Source organism: Equus asinus, chromosome 4 (assembly GCF_041296235.1).
Source record: "Equus asinus isolate D_3611 breed Donkey chromosome 4, EquAss-T2T_v2, whole genome shotgun sequence".
In the NCBI taxonomy this organism is placed as follows: domain Eukaryota; kingdom Metazoa; phylum Chordata; class Mammalia; order Perissodactyla; family Equidae; genus Equus; species Equus asinus.
This window is the reverse complement of record NC_091793.1, coordinates 124,791,841-124,813,463: the sequence shown is the minus strand read 5'-3', so window position 1 is coordinate 124,813,463 and position 21,623 is coordinate 124,791,841.

The following is a 21,623-nucleotide window of genomic DNA, read 5'->3' as shown; positions in this document are numbered from 1 at the left end:
ATAAAATAGTCAATCAGGAGACACGGTGAACTTTTGTCAGGGATTTATCTATTAAGTTTAATGCTTAAAAACAAAATATTGAGACTTGACTGAGTTGTGTCACTGAAAATAAAAGGAAGCAATTACTTTCTTCCACTTCAGATCGAACTAACAGGTTTTGGTAATAATAATAATGTCTTTGTCCTTCTAATGGCTGGCCTAATGAGCCTTATTCTTCTGATTTCAGCTTTGAGAGTGTTGTTTTCTCCTTTACTTCTGAATGAGAAGAAAGACTATGTCCAAATCAGCAGCCAGAGGACGGGGTGAATCTTGAAGCCACTCCCTCCACCTCACACTCATTCTTGTGTCTAGTTGTTTATAGCATCTGTTTGCACTTCAAATTTGACTGTTATCTGTTGTCAACTTCAGCTCCACATGAGGAAGATAGATTCCCCTTAAAATTTTTCCTTACTTTTTCCTACTTGTGTAACATCCGACTAACTGGATAAAAAGGTCGTTTTGCTGACAGCTCAGGTAAGGACATAAAATGATTTTCAGTGCATTTCTCTTTTGATCGACATTTATATTTGGTTGTAATATCTTGCTGCTTCTTCATATAGTTCCGCCAGGCACTCTCCCTGTGTCACCTTCAGGACTGTCCTAGGTGTCATTTCTTCTAGAACTCCTTCTGGAACTGTCACTGCACAGAATACTCTTTCAATACTTTTCTTCTCGTCCACGGAGCCTCTGCCCTGGCAATCTATCCTCATCTCCATGGTCAGAGGCGTTTTAGCACATACCACACCCACTCCCAGCCCCTGGAAATTTATATCTGTCTTCCCTTCCCACCATACATCAAGTCCCAGGTCCTTATTTTATACATCAAAATACTCCAAGTAATATGTATTTCTTCTTCTTTTTCTATTTTTAAATCCAATTTTCTGAACTTATTCCCTGGAAGCCTAATGTCAGTTTTTCTTTACTCCCATCTTTGAGTTTTTTCCCCTTTCAAAGCAATGCCTGAAATTATTTTCCTCTAATGGCTGCCGAAATCTCTGACTTTCTCTCTCTCTCTCTCCTTAAATAGTGTCTAACCATATTTCACTTATTTCAGAAAATCTTTTGGGATTGATCATTAAGGAGTTAACAATGTTGCTTAGTTTATTATGCGTGTGGCTATTTCTCCCATTTTCCCCCTTTCTTTAGATTTACCTTCTTGGTAAATGTTATGCTTTATTTTGATATAGTGTACTTTTATCATCATCTTTCATATGGTAGCCACACATTTTCACTCTCCTCCTGATACACATATATTAGTAAGAATTCTTGGTTTTAAGCAACAGAAAACACTTCCGAATTAAGCCCAAAGTGAAATTTTTGATGGATATGGAGTAACTCTCAGAACCAACAACAAAATTCTGGCTTGAGATATTGACAGATACCAACAGAGGTAGGACAGCAGAAGATATGGCCACATTCACAGCCGAATAAAAGTTTGGTCAGAATATTTGCATAGTCATAGAAGGATCCAGCAACCGGACTCTCCCTGACTCCACTGTGAATTACTTCTAAATTTTGCCCAAATCTTCAGCTCCCCACCAAGATTCCTAATGTGAACACCAATTATCTGAGCATATGTTAGGTATAATCGAATAGAACTTCAATTGCACGAGGGTAAGGAGAAGCACCATCTGACTCCTTGGCTTTCTGTTTTGGAATTCAGAACACTGCCTCCTACGCACAGTGATGGAGGATTCCTCCTAAATTGCAAGAATGCTCAAATATTGGTGGTTAAAAATCCACTGTCAAAGGGATATACACATTACAGTAGCTTTCCACCTTTTGGTCACTACTTTAGATTATAGCCTAGGAAACAGGAAACATATCTGTATTATTCTTATATGCTATCATCCCAGTTTTTAGGCATGATTTTATGTTTTTGGACAATGCTATTAACATGATTCTTGCTTCAGTATGAATGCCTTTTTTATAAGGTAAGAGTAAATTTTCCTCTGTGATTTAGCATTTAACAGTGTTATATGTGCTAAGATAATAAAATAATTTTGCCTTGTTTTAAGTAGCATGTGTGTATGCTGAAAATATCTTTGGCTTCAAACATTTGTCTTACCTGTGGTGTCTGATTGATTAGAAGCTCAAAACAAAACTTGTAAGTTTATGTGTCTTTTATATTAACTTAATTACCTGGTTCTAATGTGCAATCTGCTAGATTTTATTGGCAGGGTTTATCTCAACTTCTAATGAGTCACATCTTGCACCAAGCCACACTTCAAAAAGAAAGGAACCACATAATTAAATCAGGTTTACTCCACTTAAACACATTACACTGATTAGGAAGTTTTAAATTGTATTAGTTATTTCCATTGTGCTTTACATCTATTTGAAGTGTGAATCTATTCGGGCTACGGAAGAGGAACTTAGCATGTCTTTTCAGCAAAATACATGAAAATTTTCATCAGACGGAAATTGAGTGCATATATGTGTGTATGTGCATTCTTAAACCCTGGGATTATTGAACCCTCAGATATTTAATTCAAAATATTGTATGTATACCTCTATGTTCATTAGATTCTCAAAGAGATCGTGACCAGAAAGAGATCTAGAATCACATTTCAGTGACTTCTTTTGTATTGGTTTCTTACTTCTTAATAAAATAAATTTTAAGAAAGTGTCAAATCACCCTGTTATTGAAAAAAATCTTGTATATAAATGTATAAACTACTCTCTCTATCATATCACTATATCCATTTATCTTCTTTAAATTTATGTGGTGAAAGATGAGGTAAAAGTGGAATCACCATCTTAATACATGTGTAAACTAGATATATACATCCACTAGAAATATCTTGAGGAAATTGCACATTTGAAAACATTCTCAAATTATATATAATAGGTTAAAATATTAGTAATGAAGTCTTGACTTAAAAGAGTGTGGGTTCTGTAGATTTTACAATGTAAGTAGAATAAAAAAATTCTTCCAGTATTCAAAAACTATTGCCTAATTAAGCAAAGTAGTCATTCACATCACTGGCAAACAAGTGAAGTTCTGATATACATTTTTAATGTTTCACATTCATCTGACTTGTTAATGTAAAGGAAAATACCAGCCAGCATTCATATTGGAACTACACTCAGCAAGTTAATTGTTAAACATTTTAGCAGCGCATCACTGCCTGTATATAGGACAGTTGCCTTCAGTTGGCCGGACACTGTGATGCAGAGAGCCAGATCGTCAGTTCCACATCTATGTGGTCCAGTCTGCTTTGCTGTTGTGGGATGACTTTCCATGCATAGCTCTTGGCTGACCTGTTTCCCCTTTAATCACATGAAGAGATAGTAATCCAAATTCTTCATCTTTACTGGAAAAAATACACAATATATGCCTCATTGATATGAATAACTTATTACTCCAAAATCGCTGCTCTAAAATTAAACTCCCTTTTTCCCTTTTAAGCCTTTGTGTATATCAAACGAAACTGCTTTTTATACTTGATTTATATATTTAAAGATGATTAACATATTTAAAGAGCCATCTCTTCCCCGGTTCCATTGATTGTTATTGAGTTATGTTTTTACTTATATGATTACTGATTGTCTTCTTTACTGAACTATCTTGACTGTGTTCACTACTGAAACATAAACTCTGATTAAATATTATTGTTTTCTGCCCCAGATCATCTTCAGGTTCTCAAGCTAGCTATGGATTATGAGCGTTGGCAAAACCTTTAAAAAAAAGCCATAACTACAAAAGCAAACACACACACATACACACTAAACATTATTTGTAATTGTAATAATTACTTAAAAATTCACAATATTTCATAGGGATGATTTATAATTCACTTAGTATATTAAAAATCATATTTAACTTTCAACGGGTGAAATGCAACCTTTGAAATGTAGAAATCTATGGTGAGTATGTTTTCATTGAGGATCATTTGGAGTCAGCCAGTCAGAGATGGCAGTGGCAGAGTGGAGAGTGTGGTGGCAGGACAGTGAGTGGCTAGCTGTGTTTTGGCAAAGTTCAGATGTTCTCAGTGCCTGTGGAGGCAGCAGCGGACATCCGTCTGGAAAATGGCCCAGTTCTGTGCAGTCTGTGCCTTGGCTCCTGCCACAGACTTGTATTCCAGCCTTGCTGTTGATTGTCTCAGTTTCCCTACGCCATTCTCACTTTCCTGTTTAGGTTAACCAGAATCAGAGTTTGTTGATATCAATTGTTCTAGATCAATTGATAATGAACAGAATTTTCACTTTTAAAATACTGGTATCCTGTGCCAGGTGGGAATTTTCTCTTCTATTGGGACTGTTATTCTTCCCCTTAAGATTCCTACTCATTCTCATTTTTGTCATATTAGAATTCATTTTTTAATCAACCAATGGAGTTTTGAATTAGATGTGAAGATGAGTTGGGATTCTATATCTGTGAGAGAGAAAAGCCTAGTGGGTCTCTGGACAATAAAATAACTTCACAAAATTTGGTTATCCAAAGAAGAATTTAATGTTTGTTTTCAAGCTGGACCAACAATATATTGTATATTCTAAAAGAGGGAGTGGTCACAATCTACATGTTGACCACTGCTAGGCATGAAATGGGGTTAGTTATGCAATAAAGAGTCTTATTCATTAGGACAGCTTGCATCTTTTTTATTTGTAATATCTATTGACCATCTTATGCCTTCTTTTCTAAAGATTAAAACTTTGAAAACTAAGCACTTGTTATAAATAAATATTTCCTGAGACAAAGGAGACTTGAATACAATTACACGTAAAGTTTAATGAGCATTTATACATCTTCAACAACTATAACAGAGTTAATACTCTCCTTTACTTGATCATGTTCATGTAATCGATCCTGTAACTAGTAACTGAGCTTTTTATTCCAATTATTCATCTAGCTTAAACAGCTGCAAGTCTTATGTAAAATAATTATTCATAATAGGAACCTGATGAGATGGAATATCAGAATTTGCCAGTATTTAGTTGTGCACTTTAACTCTATCTTTGTATAATAAATAAGGGAGAACACTTAAGCTCTTAACAGAGAGAGCTCAATGACCAGATGAGGTGTTGAATTTCCACTTTCAAATCAGCAATTTGTAAGTTAGGGGAAAAAAAGGATTGCAAAGATCTACTCATGTTCTTTAATGTTAAACACACCTCCTGAGAACAGTGAAAAGAAGTACTATAGTTGCCAAAAATTCATAAGTCAAAGATAGGATTTCTCTTTAAATTGAGTTAAATTAATCAAATATTCGATATGTATCATCCAAAGGTGGGAGGAGCAAATAAGAACATGGATGAGAGGGAGACCTCCCACACTGAACCATGCGGTATAGTAGAGGGAGGACTAGCCCAGAGGAGAAGAAATAATAGCTGTGCTTTAGTTGTTCCCGGAATGGTGGTGGGTGGGGTCTACTGATAAGTTCGATTGGAGGTTTCATTTAACCAGGGCTTTGATGGAGTTAGATAATAATAATTGGCCCTTTAACACTTTACAATGTTTATTCTGGGCCAGGCATTATTCTATATGCTATGTGTGTATATAGTCATTTAATGCTCACAACAGTTCTATGAGGTTGGTCCTATTAGAGAGCTTGTTTGGAGGTTATAGCTGGGGAGCTCAGCTACTCATACACACTTGACCAAAGAATTGTCCTCCTCCGTCAAGGAAGGCTGTCCTCTTCCACCAGGCATGCAGGTTCAGGAGGAATGCACATGGAGCAGTGTCGGAGGAGAGCGACACCCGCCGAGCCAGCCAGGTCAGCCAGATCAACCCTGGCAATCAAGGGGATGACAGATGTCACAGCCAGATCACCCCCACATTCAAGGTTAGTCCTATTAGGATGACAGTATAGAAAGGAAGAAATTAAGGTAACAAGAGATTAAGAAATTTGCCCAAAGACACACAGCTTCTAACAACTAGCCAGACAGACTGGATCCAGCACTAGTGCCCTTCATTCCACATCTCTTCTCAGATGAACTGCTCTGCCCACAGCTCTGCTAAAGGAGTGGGTCTTATAGGTCATGTTTCTTAATCATAAAACCCTGCCTCCCTTCCATGCTCTCAGAGAGCAAATATTTTATGCAAATTTTCAAGTATTTTATGCAAATAACCAAGCTGAGCCAGTGAGTTTGAGTTAAGAAATGCAGTGAGAACAGGTCAATGAGTAGTGGAGATTGAAGCTAACTGTCATGATATGGAGAAGAATCCAAAGGGCCATGATGGTCATGGCCAGAAAATAAAAATGGCTCAGGAATCTGACTGATGGAGAAGGAATTTAGAGAAAACAGTAGATCTACAGAGAGCCAGAGACACCATGAAAGAGAATTGGAGGGAATAGTACATCCCATTCGAGATAACACGTGTTATCATAATACAAGAGAGAAGTTGAAAAAGTGTCTGTTTTTGTTTGGATTATATCACTGGGGAGTCATTGAGAGTCTCCAAATAGAAGGATGAAATGATTATGCAGATGATACGATATGATTAGTCAGACAGCAGCAGTTGTAATTGATTGAAATGGGAGAGAGTAAGAATAAGATATTAATTATAGAAGGCTATGGCTATAATTGAGTTAAAAGAGTAATGTCATTAGGAATGGATCAGAAAATGATTATAAAGACAAATCTAACTTCCTTCATATACCAACTATATATTCACTGATTTACTCATTTGTTCCTGTATTTCTCTGTCAATATATATTTACTATGATGCACGTTTCTGGGAACACCAAGATGAACGACTCAGTCCTTTCCCCCAATGAGTTCCTCATCTAGTGAGGATGTGCAGACCATTATCAAACAGAACAGATTATTCATAGAAGGGGCAACATACCCAAACTAAGAAACCCTGGGAAACTTTTTAAAAGAAATGACACCAAATTAGAGGTTGGAGAAGGGAAAAGAAATGTCTAGGATTTTGAAATCTGGTGTCTATGAGGATGGTGCTGATAACAAGAAATATAATAGGAGACATTCATCAAGAAGTATTTTCTGGGAATCTATGTGAAAATTGATCGTGATGAGGGAGGTAGATGACCCGGACCTCTAGTAACCTATCCTTAATGTGTCTCCTATTGCTTTATGAGACACCTGAGGAAATGTATGCTCAGATTCGGAGGTCTAGTAAATGAATATTATTATTAGGCTGAGACCTAAAACATCCTTGGAAGGCCTACTTTAGCAAGACAGGATCAAATGAAACAAGGGCTCCCTGGCCACGCTAAAAGCATGTCTAAGTCCAAGCGGGTAAATGACCATTTCAGCCTCATATTCATTAATCGTGTCCTCTGATGAGAAACGCTTATTTAGTTGACAGAAAACAAGCAAATGAGCATGAGGACTAGAACAAGAAGCCAGATAATTTTCTCCAACACCAAGAGTCTCTCATGCCAGGCCTTCTCAGTTTAGAGTACTTCCAAGTCGGGATCTTAGCCCTGACTGTCTTATTTCACTGCTTATTTTGGAGAGAGAGCCCAAAGGGAGTAAAAGTGAAGACCGAGGAGAAGTACAATGTGATGTTTTTAGCTACTGGAGGCAAGACAGTCCTTAAATAGACGGGAACCAAAGAGACTGCTAGAGATGAAAACTTACCTCACTAGGAAGCAACTTTGCCCATCTCCTTCTCGCCTTTCTCAGCTCTCGAGTGCCTTCCCTTTCTGGCATCAAAGAGCGATGTGCGTCTCAAACATAACAATTTTTGAATGAGTTCGGACAATGTTACATATCTCTTCAAGATCCCCATGTGCATTAGCATAGAAAAATACTAAAAAGTCCCATAGTAAGAAAAATTATTAACTTATTTTCCAAGACTTATTTGATAATGAATCTTATTTATATGTAACCCATTAACATATTTCAGAAAACACTTTGGGAAATATCACAGTAAAGGAAGAGACTAAGGAAGTCTGCCAGGACTTTTCCCTATTCTAAAATAACATGTATTCTTTATATCTTCTAAAGATAATACATGTTTTCCCAAATATATACCATATGCTCAATAAACTTGTGGTGAATAAATATTATTTTCTTTTCTTATAGTGCTATGATAATCATTGGAAGTAGGTAATCATGTGGTATTCGCAAAATTAAAGTGCAGAAGTAACTGCTCCTCATAGCTAAAAATAAACAGTTCTCAGAACTTGAAAGAGGTCCTACTGTTGTCAGGGCCAAGTTGACCTGTAAAGCCATGACACTGGAGCTTGACTGCCTCTCTCATAACTTGAATAGGAACAATGATCGTTTGGGTTATTCACTAAATTTAAATGTAGGTTAATTCTTTTGAAGTTAGAAGTTATCCCTGATTGTTTTCTTTCCTAATACCCACATTTCAGTCTATCAGGAAATACTGCCTTTTCTATCCAAATATATTTGAAATCCATTGACTAATTTTCACCTTGCTGAGACTACCTTAGTCCCAGACATAATCATCTGTCTCCTAGACTCCAGCAAAAGCCTTTACGATATATTGGTCTCTGCTTCTATTGCAGACTCATCTCCACAAAATAGCCATAGTGTCATTTTCTAAATATAAATGAAATTATGTGTTGCTTCCTTGCTTTTGGTGCTTAAAATAGCTTCCCCTTAGTCTCAGAGTAAAATCCAAATTACCTTGCTTTACAAGTCCCTGTACGGTTTGCTCCTAGTTTCCTCAGCCCTAATGAAATGGACTCTCTGGAGATGCAGCCTGGGACTTTGTTTTGAATAATATTTTTATGCTCAGTCATGACTGAGAATTACTCTCTTCTTCAGTATTGGTGTTCATCCAGTTCTCTCACTTCTCACTTTCTCAGCAATGGATTCTGGTGGTTTAAAAGTTTTGTTACCAGCTAGCAGAGACGTAGCACTTTGGCCAATGGCACACATCATGGTTGCCCTTGAAGATTCTGGTCTCTGCTGCATCTTTCACTTCAGACTCTGAGCCACATCTGAGGCTCCTCTGGGTCTTCCTGATGCCTCTGCTGTTGCTGTTTTGCTTCTGCTATCGCAGCTGTTGTTGCCACATGGTTCACATTGCCAGAGTACCAGTCGAGGCGCTTCTACACTTCCACTGTCACTCATTTCCAAAGTTGGGAGATGAGTTTTGACTTCGGCAGAAAGGAAATCTTGTTGCAGTGCACATCCCCAAATTTGGGAACTAAGCATCAATGGACTACTAAGTCATCACGTTTCAACTGCATGCTATAATCCATCCATGCAGAAGAGCTGAGTTATTTGATGGTGGTACTGGTCTTAGCTTTGAGTCATTCTCATCTGCAGAGTTCTATAAACACCCTTACATCCATCTACACATGTGCACCCACCACTATGAATGTGTATATTTGTTTAAGCATATGTTCTAACTCCAAAAAAGGATTAAGTGTAATTTTACACTGAGGTATAGGTGATAGTCATTATTTTGAGTGATACATGTAGAATCCAGTTTTTGACAGTGAATTATAGTGGCGAAGCATCCAATTTGGAGATAACACAGGGAATGATGATGAAAAGTATTAGTAAGAGTATATTTTACTGTAGCCATGGTGTTAGCCTAGGTTTTGCAAATAAAATAGGCTCCCCAAACCAAAACCATATTCAAACGGGTAATGTGAAAAACAAAATAAAACAAGGTGGCACTGGTGGTGCAGGCCAGGCAAAATTCTGGAGCTGGCTAATGACCAGCTGCTTCTATTTCATTTATAGTGTGCAGAGGTATAGTTGACAAAGGGGCATAGTGGTTGTCCCAGACTGTTAAAGATGTCAAAAAAGAATGGACAATAGATTTCATAAGATGCAGATATCCAGAAGAATTGAAACAAAAATATTTTAATTTCAGGATCATAGTTATCTGAAATAAAAAGTTTGAAGGAAATGAAAATGTCAGAAATTTAAGGCATTATGATGTTCTTTATTTAACAGATTGCCTGAGTTTTCTACCTATGTCTTTGATCAAGATAATCATGTCCGATGCCTATAGCTTTGTTTTATGAGTTCTAATATGGCTACATGTTAATGTTTGATTTATATCCTCTAGAAGCCATATGGGGAGCATCTTTTTAAAGGTCACCCTTTGAATTTTTAAGGAACCAAAATTTTCAATATTGCTTTAGGGTTTCTTCCACATTTGTCACCTAAATCTTACCTGCACGTCCATTTGGAATTCCCTTGTGCATACATTTGTCATTTATACATACATATTCATGACACCCATTTGATTAACGATTTTCTCTTTCTTACTCCTACAGTTTAATGGACAAAATAGGATGTTGACAAGGCTCTTGAGTTTGGAATGAGACATACTAACATTTTTTTTAGGCCAATGGAACATTTTTAGTCACAGAAGTTTCTTGTATTCTAAATCTCTGGTATTTTTAATGCTTAATTCTTCAAATTGTTTCAATTGTAATGACGATGGTGAAATAATGATAATTATTGAAGTTGCTTTTGTTGATTCAGACTCTGATATTAAATCTATTTACGCCCAACCTCTTAGAGGGAATGTGGTCTGAGTACTTATTACCAAGTAAGTAAGCTCATCATTTGAAAAACCAAATAATGGCCGGTTAGATTACCTATTTTTCTCATTGCTAGATTTAATTTTGTCTAGAAATCATATTCATTTTTGATAGTTTTTGACTATAACTCAGATTATAACGTAGTCTTGAAGAACTTTATATTTGAGTAGAGTTTTCAATAGTTTATTAGCTGTCTGCAGAAACCTTATGAGGTCAGTATAATTATCTGTCATTTTATGGTAAGCCTATCATAAAATTTTCTCCATCTACCTATCAAAGTAGCATTGTAATTTTAATATTCATTTTGATAGTAGTAGCAGAGGCTGTGTTCAATATTATGTCCTCAGGGAGACCATAGTTAATACATCTTATTATCTGATTTTTTTTTCATTTAATTTCCATAATAATACAAATAGAAAACAAGAAAGACTGAGAGACAAATATATCACCTTCAGGATTAAGTATGAGTCCATAAAGGAAATAAGAAAGAAAATCTGTGAAAAGTGTGGTCAATTTTGAATAATTTGGGCTGGATATTATTCACATATAGTTAAGTCATTTAACTCATTTGTTTTTCCTAAAGATTGGCACCTGAGCTAACACCTGTTGCCAATCTTTTTTTTTTTCTTCTTCTTCTTCTACCCAAAGCCCCACCAGTATATAGTTGTACATTGTAGTTGTAGGTCCTTCTAGTTGTGCTATGTGGGATGCCACCTCAGCATGGCCTGATGAGCAGTGCTAGGTCCACACCCAGGATCCGAATCGGTGAAACCCTGGGCTGCTGAAGTGTAGCACATGAAATTAACATCTCAGCCAGGGGCCGGCCCCTAACTCATTTTACGTTGCCTCAAAATACATGGAAAGCTAATTATTTTTATTTTATTTTTGCTGAGGAAGATTGAGTCTGAGCTAACATCTGTGCAAACCTTCCTCTACTTTGTATGTGGGTCACTGCCACAGCATGGCTGCCGACGAGTGGTGTAGGTCCAAGCCTGAGAACTGAACCTGGGCTGCCAAAGTGGAGTGAGCCAAACTTAACCACTAGGCCATGGGGCTGGCCCTGAAAGTTAATTATTTTCGAAATCTGTATTACATAAAATTGTATGAACTCTTTAATAATATTATGAAAGACACACTGAACATCTTTTTATTGCATGATAAATTTTCAAATTTATCCTGCCCCTTGTCACTCTTACATAATTTTCTAACTTGGGCAGGGGCTAGTTGGTTTGCCTCCCATTTTTGTTTTTCCAAGTGTCACCCACTCTGAAAAAAATAGTTATAAGTTATATGTTGTACATATTTAATTCAGCATGATGAAGAATACCCATACTTATACACACATACATTCATCCTGGATTTGAAAAGTATATCCATTTTTACTTTACTCAAAGTCTAATATTCTAATTTATGACCTATACATATATGGTCATGTATGTAATATACAATCTTTCTAATGTCCTTAGCTGCTAAAATAACTCAAGTAAATAAATCTGTATCTATTTGTTTCTATCTATATAACTTCTCCTCATCCAAAAACATTGGGAAAAATCCATCTATTTTCATACCTTAATCAATCAATTTCCAACATTATCAGCAGAGAACTACATAAACACACTCTTCCTCCACACATAATACAATTCTCTTTTTAATTTTCTAAGATTTATAATTTTTACAGTTAAGTAATTCATGAGAGTTACATCTTACTAGCTAGTGTCATTTGTCTTCTGCTTCAGTATTTTTGCAACTTCTGAAAGGAAACAATTTTGAACAAATTATCTGGATGTTATTTTCCATGATGGCTGTGGGTGGACAGACAGATAATTATCTGAGGGTGCTGCACTTGATTTATAAACTGCGGGGGGAGAGTGCTTAGACTTTGCCTCTCTCATATTGTTGCTTCAAGAGTCAATGAGGTGATGTATGTGAAAATGTCCTGAATAAAGCTTGAAACATGTAAAGTATTATTTTAATAACTTCTGAATTCAGCAGCAGTACCTATCTATACTTGTCAATCAAGATAATTGCTGCCAAGACTGTGACGTAATAGTGAAAAAAATGAACATGGTTAATAAAATTATGGCGTAGAAACTATACAAAAATATAAAAAAGCAATAAAAGTCATCCCATTATTAACAAGTAACAGACTTGTTGCCCCAAAAATGAGATTAAAGTAAGTCTATATTTTAAAGGAAGTTGAATATATTTAAATTGGTGAGCATACAATGGGAGTAGTTTAGAAAAGAAAACTTTATATCTGATTTTGGAAATAAGAGAAACTATACAAAAATATGTGGCCTGACCTAAAATTAAATGTTGTTACACGATGAAGCTAGCAATTACAGTTTAAGTATGTAGAACAGCATAGACACTTCTTTCCTTTTTTATCTAACTGTTGCAATGTCTTAAACGCACTGAGATCGTGGAGCATCTACATATCTGTGATAAGTTAATACAAGTGAAAAGTTAAGACAAGGCAAGTATTATATTTTCTGAACTATGTGATTTAAAAAAAAAAAAATTTGAGGGGCCGGCTCCATGGCCAAGTGGTTAAGTTCACGCGCTCCGCTGCGGCGGCCCAGGGTTCGGATCCTGGGCGCGGACATGGCACCGCTCGTCAGGCCACATTGAGGCGGCGTCCCACATCCCACAACTAGAAGGACATGCAACTAAGATATACAGCTGTGTATGGGGGGTTTGGGGAGATAAAGCAGAAAAAAAAAAAAAAAAGATTGGCAACAGTTGTTAGCCCAGGTGCCAATCTTTAAAAAAAAAAAAAAAATTTGATATGGAACAAAGAATTGTTTTGCCTTCATATAAATGCATATTCATAGCCGCCATAAAATTTCACTCATACATTTCAGATAACATGAAAAAGGCCTGCTCTCTCACAAGAAGTAACATAACCTTGATAACAGCCACACAGTTAACTAATCAATAATTGTTGGTCATTTATTTTGGATCATCCTCATCAGCAATCCTCCCTAACCTCTCAGTTTCACGCTGAATGGCTATTTAAAAGAAAGTATAAGACATGGTCCTTTTTGTCAGTATGCAATTTGGATTTTGAGTATATCCAGATTTAGAAGAGTCAATTCAAGACTTCTGTTAGCACAGGATGTTCTTGGTTTGATACTTACTCTCTGTTGCAGACCCCAAAGCACAGATAGCTAAATAAAAGATGAACACATCCAAAAGACATATCAGGCTCAAAAATAAGATAAGTATCTCTATGAACCAGTAATAGAAGCAGAAATGCAAGAGAGTTAGTGAGGCTAAAACCTCAGGGCTGAAGGGTCTGGGTCTGGAAGGCAGCAGAAATATCCCTGGTTTGGCTCCTTTGGGATAATGAGTATTAAAATTTTTAACAAGAGGGGCTGGCCCCGTGGCCGAGTGGTTAAGTTCACGTGCTCCGCTGCAGGCAGCCCAGTGTTTCATTAGTTCGAATCCTGGGTGTGGGCATGGCACTGCTCGTGAAACCACACTAAGGCAGCATCCCACACGCCACAACTAGAAGGACCCACAACGAAGAATATACAACTACGTACCAGGGGGCTTTGGGGAGAAAAAGGAAAAAAATAAAATCTTTAAAAAAAAAATTTTAACAAGAGGTGAGAATCAGTGGTGATCTGAGCCAGGCACACTGTTTACAGCTTAGGTCTGGGGGGGCTGGTGGTATTTCACTGGTAAAATAAGGCTAGCTACTTCTGCTTGGGAAACTGCTGGCTAAAGGGGCAGGGTTGGGTTGGGCAGTAGAAGAGAGGGTTCAACCTTGAGTCCATAAATTGAGTTATGTGCCACCTTGAAGACTGAATCTGAAAAATCCCCAATATCACCATGGGCCAGGAACTCATAAAACATAATCATTAGATCTGGTTGTGAACAAAATGGCCCCAGGGATAACTGGAGACAATTAAGACTCTACCCACTAAACAAAAAGAAATGGAGTGTGGGAGTGGGAAAGAAAACAAAATACAATTTATTTTGACTGAAAAATAGAATAAAAGTTTTATATGTTAAGCCAAACATAAACAAGACTACAGACAAAAATATAAAGATTGAAAGGCTACATGATGAGTATGCTGAACTCCTTGTAGGGTTCAGGAGGAGAATAAAAATGATTAACTTTAGACTTTGATAAAAAATTGTATAGTTAAGTACGTATGTCAAAATTATAAAAGTAACCACTGAGAGGGTGACTTCTAAACATCAGAAGGGGAAGAGAAAAATATAGAAAACTTTTATTAGTTCAATAGGAGACAAGAAAGTAGAAAAAAAATGAAAGGAAGAGGAAGATAAGTAATCAAACAAACCATAAAATAAAGTGGATTAGTAATCATGAATATGACTATATTTCACTTACCTGTAAAGTTAGAGACAAGTGGATTTGAAAAAACTAAACAAAGTCCTGTAATATACTTCTAACAGCACACATGTAAAACAAAATCATACAGAAAAAATAAAAGTAAAGGAATGGAAAATATATATCAGTTATCTAATAACCAAAAGAAAAACTGGTGATTAAATATGAAGTTTGAAAAAAGATACACACACATATGGTAATTTGATATAATAATAATGAAAATGAGGATGAGATAATGATGATGACCGTGATAATGAAGATGATGGTGGTAATGAAGATGACAGTGGTGAGTGTTGTTGTGTGCACGCCATGTGCCAGGCTTTATAAACGCTTTATATGCTTCAGCTAATTTAATTCTTAAGACAACCACAAGGACTTTAAAAACCATATTGTAAGTCACTCTACTATGGTGCTTCAGCTGATATCAGCGGACACCCTTGCTTTTAGACCTTTAGTATTTAAAATGTGAAGAGAAAACCTGACAGTCTGATAGAAAACTAGTCTATGAAGATGAGCAGAAAATATATACACAAGAGGAAAACCAAGACTCTGACAAACCTATGAAAAGGGACTTGTTTCTCTACTAATCAAAACAATGTTACTTCTTCATGCTCATCAGTTTGGAAAAAAATATCAAGTCTGAAAATAAAACAGTTGGCAAGGATGGAAAGAAACATAAAATTTTATACAGTGTTGATAGAAGAATAAGTTGGTACAGCCACTCTGGAAAGGGTACAGAGTAAATTCACCTTATATCCTACCAAGCAAGTCTGTTTCCAGGAATACACTCCAGAGAAATGCTTCCATGCATTAACAGGGAAACACACCTAACATCACTCACAAAATCAACACTTTTATTTAGAAATTATTGGAATTATTTTAATTTGATGTGGATAAATCTCAAATGCATAATATTGATATGGGAAAAGAATTAAGTAAAGATACATAAAGTTGAATGCCATTTACAATGGTATGAACATATGCAAGTTAATGCTATGTATTGTTTCAGAATCCATATTATTAAAAGAATAAAATCAGGGGCTAGCCCCATGGCTGAGTGGTTAAGTTCACGCGCTCCACTGCAGCGGCCCAGGGTTTCACGGGTTCAGATTCTGGGCATGGACATGGCACCACTCATCTAAGCCATGCTGAAGCGGCGTCCCACATGCCACAACTAGAAGGACCCACAACTAAAAGTATACAACTATGTAACAGGGGGCTTTGGGAAGAAAAAGGAAAAAGAATGTTTTAAAAAAAGTATAAAATCATGAACGGCAATAAAGAAACATAAATTCAACTTAGTGGTTACTTCTGGAGAAAGAAAGAGAGAGAATTCAAGAGAGCTGTACAGAGAGCTTCAATTTTGTTTGTAATGCTGTATTTTTTTTTAACTTTTTACTAAGATTATGATAGTTTACAACCTTGTGAAATTTCAGTTGTACATTATTGTTAGTCATGTTGTAGGTTCACCACTTCACCCTTTGTGCCCTCCCCCCACCCCCTTTCCCCTGGTAACCACCAATCAGTTCTCTTTGTCTATATGTTTAACTTCCACCTATGAATGGAGTCATACAGAGTTCATCTTTCTCTATCTGGCTTATTTCACTTAACATAATACCCTCAAGGTCCATCCATGTTGTTGTGAATGGGATCATTTTATCCTTTTTTATGGCTGAGTAGTATTCCATTGTATATATATCTCATATCTCCTTTATCCAATCATCAGTTGATGGGCACTTAGGTTGCTTCCATGTCTCGGCTATTGTAAATAATGCTGTCATGAACATAGGGGTGCATGGGACTTTTGGAATTTCTGATTTCAAGTTCTTTGGATAGATACCCAGTAGTGCGATGGCTGGGTCATATGGTATTTCTATTTTTAATTTTTTGAGAAATCTCCATACTGTTTTCCATAGAGGCTGCACCAGTTTGCATTCCCACCAACAGTGTATGAGAGTTCCTTTTACTCCACAATCTCTCCAACATTTGTCACTTTTTCTTTTGGTTATTTTTGCCATTCTAACAGGTGTAAGGTGATATCTTAGTGTAGTTTTGATTTGCATTTCCCTGATGATTAGTGATGATGAGCATCTTTTCATGTGTCTATTGGCCATCATATATCTTCTTTGGAGAAATGTCTGTTCATGTCCCCTGCTCATTTTGTAATTGGGTTGTTTGATTTTTTGTTGTTGAGCTGTGTGAGTTCTTTATATATTATGGAGATTAACCCTTTGTCGGATATATAACTTGTAAATATTTTTTCGCAACTGGTGGGTTGTTTTTTTGTTTTAATCCTGTTTTCCCTTGCTTTGAAGAAGCTCTTTAGTCTAATGAACCCCATTTGTTTATTCTTTCTATTGTTTCCCTCGTCTGAGGGTATATGGTGTCCGAAAAGATCCTTTTGATACTGATGTCAGAGTGTACTGCCTATATTTTCTTCTAGAAGACTTATTGTTTCAGGTCTAATCTTTAGGTCTGTGATCTATTTTGAGTTTATTTTTGTGAATGGTGAAAAAGAATGGTCAATTTTCATTCTTTTACATGTGGCTTTCCAGTTTTCCCGGCACCATTTGTTGAAGAGACTTTCTTTTCTCCATTGTAGGCCTTCAGCTCTTTTGTGAAAGATTAACTGTCCATAGATGTGTGGTTTTATTTCAGGGCTTTCAATTCTGTTCCATTGATCTGTGCACCTGTTTTTGTACCAGTACCATGCTGTTTTGATTACTGTAGCTTTGTAGTATGCTTTGAAGTCAGGGATTGGGATGCCTGCAGCTTTGTTCTTTTTTCTCAGGATTGCTTTAGCAATTCGGGGTCTTTTGTTGCCCCACATGAATTTTAAGATTCTTTGTTCTATTTCTGTAAAGAATGTCATTGGGATTCTGATTGGGATAACAGTGAATCTGTAGATTGCTTTAGGTAGTATGGACATTTTAACTATGTTTATTCTTCCAATCCATGTGCATGGAATGTCTTTCCATCTCTTTACGTCATCATCAATTTCTTTCAGGAAAGTCTTGTAGTTTTCATTATATAGATCTTTTACTTACTTGGTTAAATTGACCCCAAGGTATTTTATTCTTTTTGTTGCAATTGTGAATGGGATTGAGTTCTTGAGTTCTTTTTCTGTTAGTTCGTTGTTAGAGTATAGAGATGCTACTGATTTTTGTATGTTGATTTTATACCCTGCAACTTTGCTGTAGCTGTTGATTATTTCTAATAGTTTTCCTATGGATTCTTTGGGGTTTTCTATATATAAGATCATGTCATCGGCAAACAGCAAGAGTTTCACTTCTTCACTGCCTATTTGGATTCCTTTTATTTCTTTTTCCTGCTGAATTGCTCTGGCTAACTCATCCAGTGCTATGTTGAATAAGAGTGGTGAGAGTGGACACCCTTGTCTTGTTCCTGTCCTCAGAGGGATGGCTTTCAGTTTTTGCCCATTGAGTATGATGTTGGCTGTGTGTTTGTCATATATGGCCTTTATTATGTTGAGGTACTTTCCTTCTATACCCATTTTATTGAGAGTTTTTATCATAAATGGATGTTGGATCTTGTCGAATGCTTTCTCTGCATCTATTGAGATGATCATGTGGTTTTTGTTTCTCATTTTGTTAATCACGTTGATTGACTTACAGATGTTGAACCATCCCTGGGTCCCTGGTATAAATCCCACTTGATCATGGTGTATAATCTTTTTAATGTATTGCTGTATTCGGTTTGCCAAAATTTTGTTGAGGACTTTTGCATCTATGTTCATCAGTGATATTGGCCTGTAGTTTTCCTCCTTTGTGTTGTCCTTGTCAGGTTTTGGGATCAGGGTGATGTTGGCTTCATAGAATGTATTAGGGAGTGCTCCATCTTCCTCAATTTTCTGGAATAGTTTGAGAAGGATAGGTATTAAATCTTCTTTGAATGTTTGGTAGAATTCTCCAGAGAAGCCGTCTGGTCCTGGACTTTTATTTTTGGGTAGGGTTTTGATTACTGTTTCAATTTCTTTACCCGTGATTGGCCTATTCAGATTCTCTATTTCTTCCTGCTTCAGTTTTGGGAGGTTGTAAGAGTCTGAGAATTTATCCAATGAGATATCACCTCACTCTGGTCAAAATGGCTATAATTAACAAGACAGGAAACAACAAAATGTTGGAGAGGATGTGGAGAGAAGGGAACCCTCATACACTGCTGGTGGGAGTGCAAACTGGTGCAGCCGTTATGGAAAGCAGTATGGAGTATCCTCAGAAAATTAAGAATAGATCTACCATATGATCCAGCTTTTCCACTGCTGAGTATTTATGCAAATAACTTGAAAACACAAAGGCATAAAGATACATGCACCCCTATGTTCATTGCAGCATTATACACAATAGCCAAGACTTGGAAGCAACCTAGGTGCCCATCAAGGGATGAATGGATAAAGATGTGGTACATGTACACAATGGAATACTACTCAGCCATAAGAAATGATGAAATATGGCCATTTGTGACAACATGGATGGACCTTGAGGGTATTATGTGAAGTGAAGAAAGTCAGAGGGAGAAGGTGAAATACTGTATGATCTCACTCATAAGTAGAAGATAAAAACAACGACAAACAAACACATAGCAACAGAGATTGGATTGGTGGTTACCATGGGGGAAGAAGGGAGGGTGGGAGAGCAAAAGGGGTGATTAGGCTCACATATGAGGTAATGGACTATAATTAGTTTTTGGGTGGTGAACATGGTGTAATCAATACAGAATTTGAAATATATTACAATATACATCTGAAAGCTATATAATGTTATAATCCAATGTTACTGCAATAAAAATAAATAAATAAATAAATAAATAAATTCCTCTATTCCAGAGCATGTAAATTACAACCAGTAGGGAAAAGGATACGCAAATACAGAAACCTAGGGTGTGCTGATAAAACATTATGCATGAGAAGATTTTGCTTTTTTAGTGCTTTTCTTAGAAATAAGGTACTTGAAAATGTACAAATGTCTTTGGAAATAGATTTTCACATAATTTGAAACAAGTGTAATAGATTATTTTAGATTGAATTAAGATGATTACTATAAATATAATTACTTTTTAATAAGACGTTGGAGGGCAATCTGAGCACATACATTTTTTCAGAAGTTATATCCATAATCTGTGGATCTTTTACTACAAGCTATAAGCAAATGAGAAACTATTTAATTCCACCTAATAAGCAAGTTCATTAGGAATTAATATGGTCTGAACAGCTGCTGTTTATAAATACAAATCCAATAGACAACTTTTGAGAACATAATTCAACAAAAATAATAATAAATTACATTAACTGGAACATAAATAATTTTGAAGTTTCAAAATATTACTAAAATTAGAGCATTTTCGTATGACAGTACCTGGCGAAACATCTAAATAAGATAAATTCCGATTAGTGCTGTGATTTGTACATAATAAGTCTTTTTTTCTTCCCCTCTCATACTAGCCTGGACATGAATATATTTTATTTTGGCTATAATTTAATTTTATCATTATGGTCCTTTGACTCATAGATGATCCAGAGCTGAACTAGAAATTTTACTCTGAGCTAAAGGGACAGATTTCATAAAGGAGGATGTAATTGTTTTTGGAGAATAATAGACTCATGTGAGGAAGAGTCAGAGATGCTGCTCTCATTTAGGCACTGATGGATGATGGGAAACAGGGATGGTGGCTGATGTTACCTACAGGGATCCAAAGGCAGTATAATATGAAGGGACTGGGAAAGACATTAAATGTTAATTTTTGTCATTTGTAAGAAAACACAATTAGACCACGACTAATTTAAAAATGGATTTACAGTGACTCACAACACTAAATTATATAAATGACAGGGAGCTGGCAAGATGGCAAACTTGCAAGTCTGTTGGCTTTTTCCTCAGACCAAACCTGGAACCGCCCCAGAACTGAGGGAAAGTCACCTGTGTCTGAGGAGCACAAGACAGCAGGAAACCTCTTGGGGTACAGAAGGTGTCTGGCCTGGTGTGTCATTGAAAGGGAGCTCAGGGTAGGGGAGTCCTGGGTGTCAAAGTTCACGAATAGGTTGGGGAAAGTTTGTTAAGTATACTGTTTTCTCTCCACAATCTTGGCAGGCTGTAGTCGTTCAAAAACAACATGAGACAAAATAAATAAATACACAAATACATACATGCATGCATACATTAATACATAAAATAAAATTTGTATTCCAACGCCCCAAGGACTAAAGAGCGATTAATATTTAAAATAAGCAAAATAAATTTCCTAAAAAATAATAGGTTATTTTGATAATACAAAGTGGGTAAAAGTAATTATAAAGAATTAAAACCAAGTGGTAAAGGGCAGTCTTATTTCCAAAGAGAATTGAGTTATAACAGAACTCGTGGGCAGGGCCATTTTTTATTTTCAAAAGAGAGTATTTTTGCTGCAAAATTCCTTGGACAAATTTTCAATGTATTCCAACATAAAACATGGAAGAGCTGATTTTGACATAGTTTTTCTTTTTAAGATATGCCATTTCTATTTGATCACCTTGTAGTTCATTAAAATCCACAAATATCTGACACCCTCCTTTTGTTTTTCAGTAGGGGTGTATCCCGGTGGACCTTTTAAGATGAATTACAGTAAAATATCCCCAAATGGTAGAATCAGTTAATCTGTTGGAAGAGGAATTTAGTATTAGTGTAAACCTTGATAAATTCAGTCAAAAATTATGATTTAATTTTAATTTCATTGATACCAAATTGTTCTCTCTGGCAGTAATTAGCTAGAAGTTTAAT